Source organism: Scylla paramamosain, chromosome 23, assembly GCF_035594125.1.
Source record: "Scylla paramamosain isolate STU-SP2022 chromosome 23, ASM3559412v1, whole genome shotgun sequence".
Classification (NCBI taxonomy): domain Eukaryota; kingdom Metazoa; phylum Arthropoda; class Malacostraca; order Decapoda; family Portunidae; genus Scylla; species Scylla paramamosain.
In genome coordinates this window covers 4,666,380-4,670,485 of record NC_087173.1, presented here as the reverse complement: position 1 = coordinate 4,670,485, position 4,106 = coordinate 4,666,380, and the positions used below count along the sequence as shown (strand labels likewise).

The 4,106-nt window shown below is 40.1% G+C and overlaps 1 long non-coding RNA gene across 1 annotated transcript in view; it reads left to right on the top strand.

Moving 5' to 3' along the window:
• The window catches only part of LOC135112039 (uncharacterized), a 114,347-nt gene extending 112,711 nt beyond the window's left edge, over nucleotides 1–1,636 (top strand). The window contains exon 5 of the long non-coding RNA XR_010274010.1: nucleotides 1,368–1,636. This is a non-coding gene — a long non-coding RNA (uncharacterized LOC135112039). The remainder of the gene's footprint in view (nucleotides 1–1,367) is intronic.
• The last annotated feature ends 2,470 nt before the right edge of the window (nucleotides 1,637–4,106 follow it).

Genomic DNA, 4,106 nt, shown 5'->3' with positions numbered 1-4,106 from the left:
GCGTTCTGAGTTCTATTATTCACCTGAGGAAGCGATAGAAGAACGAAACTTTTCCCTTCCTTCTATCCTCCCTCCTTTCCTTGCGCTCTTAGGCCACGAACTGCAAGAGAGGCGCGTAAAGGAGGCGCCGTTGATCCTTTCGCGGTGCCTCTTGGTTTTCTGAGCGACTTCTGAGTTCGATTATTCACTTGAGGAAGTGATAGAAGAATTTTTTTCCTTCCATCTTCCCTCTCTTCCTTGCACTCTCATAGCGAGGCGTGTAAGGGAGACGCTGGTGGTCCTTGCGCGGTTCCTCTTGGTGATTTGAGCGACTCCTGAAGAAGTGATGGGTAGATTTGCCAGTGGAAGAAAAGCATACGAGTATATTTTTTGGTGGTTTTAGTGGACTAGTGAAAAAGTTGCGGCAAGATCACCGGCTTTGAAAAGTAAAAGGAACACAATTTAAAAAAAACGGGAAGGCATTTTGAGGAACACTTTCGGAGCAGGAGTGATGCAAACTTTTCTTGATATCTTGTGGCGTCGAGACCAGGAGACAGATGTGTTAGGCGAGACGCAGGCAGGGAGGGAGTGAGGGAGGGCGTGACATGAGGCAGGTGGGGACTAACTGGGTGAGTTGAGACACCAGACACTCTTCTTGTGCGGAGTGTGTGTGGATCACGAGTAAAGAGACGCTCAGCCTAAACTCCAGCCGTCTCTCTTCTCCTTGTTGCTTTATTATCTTTCTGAAAGTTTCTCGTTCCTTACCTTTTATCTTCGCGGTCTTTCCTAGTTCCTATCTTTTCTTACGTGTCTCTGTCTGTTTCATCAATTGTGTTCTGCTCTTATTTCTTGTCTATTTTTATATGTTCCTGTTCTTCTTTTCCTCTCCTTGCTTTATTTATTTTTGTGGTTCCTGTCTTATTATTTTTACATGTCTCTGTCCAACTACTTCATCTCCTGTTCTTTTATTCTTTGTTCCACTTTATTTCCACACGTCCTCGTCCACATATCCCACATTATGCGTTGTTTTCTTTGATTCCATGACCGCCTCTTGTCCTTCTTCCCTCATTTCACCTGCTGGTCTTTTTTTTATCATTAATATAAAAAAGAATCTGGTTTTCTTTCCTCGACTCTCCTTCAGTAGAGAGAGAGAGAGAGAGAGAGAGAGAGAGGAGAGAGAGAGAGAGAGAGAGAGAGAGAGAGAGAGAGAGAGAGAGATGAGAGAGAGAGAGAGAGAGAGAGAGAGAGAGAGAGAGAGAGAATCGCACCTGTCTGCCTGCAATCCTGTTTTGAATATTAAAAACTCTCAAATTAAACTTAAGCAGAAAAATCCTCACCATTGTTATTCTATCACTCGTTCTTAATTTTCTTCTTCTTCTATTTTTCAGACTGGTGTGGCTCTGGCGGGGTCACAGTGCTACTAAGACGGGAATCCAGACTTAGGAAGGTTAGTTTTTTGGTCTTTGCATGCACCTTGGTCTCTTTATTAGTAGATTCTTTAGTAATTTAGCACTTTACTGTTTTGTATGTTTTGCAGCGTCTGTATTTTTTATTTTTTCAATTTTCTTTTTTTCATGTGTTATTATTTTGTCCTTTTTTTTTCTATACTTTCTATTTTTGTGTAGTTGTTTTCTCTTATCTAGCTTAGTTTCAAATGTTTTCGGTTATAGTCTCTTTTTCTTTGGCCTTTTTTTTATCGTTTTTTTTTTTTTATCTATTTTGGTTTTCATCATATGTTAACTTTTCTTAGTTTTCTTTCTTTTCCTTCTTCCATATTTTCTTTTCTTTTTGTCTTTAACTAGTTTGCTTGAAGTGTTGTGTTGGTCTTCACTTTTTTTTATAGGTCTTCTTTCGTTAATTACCTTAGTTTTCTTTCATAATTTTCTTTCCTTATTTTCTTTCTCGTCTTTTACTTAAGCACGTCTCTCTCTCTCTCTCTCTCTCTCCTCTCTCTCTCTCTCTCTCTCTCTCTCTCTCTCTCTCTCTCTCTCTCTCCTCTCTCTCTCTCTCTCTCTCTCTCCTCCTCTCTCTCTCTCTCTCTCTCTCTCTCGTTCTTTCTTTCCATAATCCTCTTCCAGTTTTTATCCTTCTTCATCATTCTCTTCTCAGTTTCCTTCCTTTCCTCTCAGTTACTTGTTTTCTTTTAATTCCTTCTTCAGGTTTATGATTTTAACTCTTTTTTTTTTTCGCACCTGTTCCATTTCTTAAACTTCTTTTCTTTCACAACCATTTTATAGTAATTTTTTTATAATTTTTAATTTTGTTCTCTTCTTTTCAATATTGTACTCTTGTATATATTCTTTCTCCTCTTTTTAACTCTTAATTATTATTTTCGTTATTTAACTTTTCTCTACATGTCTCCTTTCCCCCCTCGTCTTTTTTTTTTTTTTTTAACTTCTCTTCCTCTTCTTTCTTCATTTTCTTCAACCGCGTACACAAGATTACAAATTCTTGATCTTTCCTCACTTTTCCTTCCTCTTTTCCTCAGATGTACTGCTCTTCCTCGCCTCTCTTTTTCCATCATCAAACTTTTCTCCTTTCCATCCTTTTGCCTTTCTTCTTCCATTACGTAAAAAAACTGATAATAAAACAAATAATGATGACTTTTTTTTCTCACCTTCCCTTGCTCTTTACTTAATTTTACTACCCTTTTTCCTCGTCTCTCTTCTTCCTCTTCTTCCATTAACTCACATCCCTCCTTTCCATTCTCTCGTCCATTTTTCCTCCTTTTAATTCTTGATCGTTAATTTTACCAACGCTCTTCCTCATTCCTCTTCTTGCATCCAGTCCCTTCACTCCTTCTTTCACACCCTTTTCTTCTTACACTACGTACTTGAAAACTAATAATACCTGAATTTTTCTCACCTTCTCCTCTTTCCCTTAATTTTACTACCCATCTTCCTCGTCTCTCTCTCTTCTTCCTCTTCTTCCACCCGCTCACTTCCCTGGTTCCCCTTGTGTCGCCCCCTCTGCCCCTCGCCTCTCCTCCTCCCCTAGAACTCGTCAGACCGGTTGGTAGCGTAGATTAGCCGCTGGAACCTTCGACATCTGAACTCTTCAACCGGACTGCGTCGTTTCCATCTACCGTGACTCCCCTCCTCCTCCTCCTCCTCCTCGTGTTCTTCTGCTCTTCGTCTGTGTGTCTGTCTCGCTGGTGTGTGTGTGTGTGTGTGTGTGTGTGTGTGTGTGTGTGTGTGTGTGTGTGTGTGTGTGTGTGTGTGTGTGTGTGTTTGTGTTTTCTATCAGGAAAAAAAAACACAACTAACTGATTGATAGGTTTATTCCTTTCTTCACTTCTTTTTACTTCTTTCATTTCCTCATCGCCTCCTTTATTCCCTCTTATTCCAGCCTTCACTACCTCGGTTCTTCCTTCATATCCTGCTTTATTCTTTCATTTGTTCCTTCACTCCTCTCGTTCATTACCTCAGTTCCTTAAGCAAAGTGTTTTTGTTTATACATTTACTTTTATTTTTCGAAGTCCCCAAGTGGTCATGTTTATTTTCAAATGAGTGTACATACCATGACTATAATTTACTTTTACCTCCACGTGTCTGTGTATACCTGTAATTATGTAAAGCAATAAGTGTACTCTTAACAGCCACTGGAGCAAAGGAAATGTATATTTTTTACATGATTTCATCTCTAGAAGGCAAATTTTCCGTACGTGTGACATGATTTCTTTGTTGGTAATGATTCTCGATACTTGTGAAATTTAGATAACTTTGGGGTATTTACTAGATGCCTCAGTGTTGTCTAGAGGCTGTTCAATCTTTTTTTCTTCTATTTCTATCTTGTTCTCCTACAGGTAGATTACTAGCAGTAGGAGGAAGATCAACGGATATCCTTAGTATACAACTGTTATGGTATTTGTTCTAGTCATTTATTCTCTCTCTCTCTCTCTCTCTCTCTCTCTCTCTCTCTCTCTCTCTCTCTCTCTCTCTCTCTCTCTCTCTCTCTCTCTCTCTCTCTCTCTCTCTCAGACACGGTAATCTCGCACCTCAGCAATTACTCGTCTGCGGCATTGCAATTCCATAGACTCCTCTCACATTTCAGGACTTAAACCCCTCCCTCCCTCGCCCTCCGTGAGCCTCCCGCGCCTGAGTGTCTCGTGTAACCTGAGGAGGGCG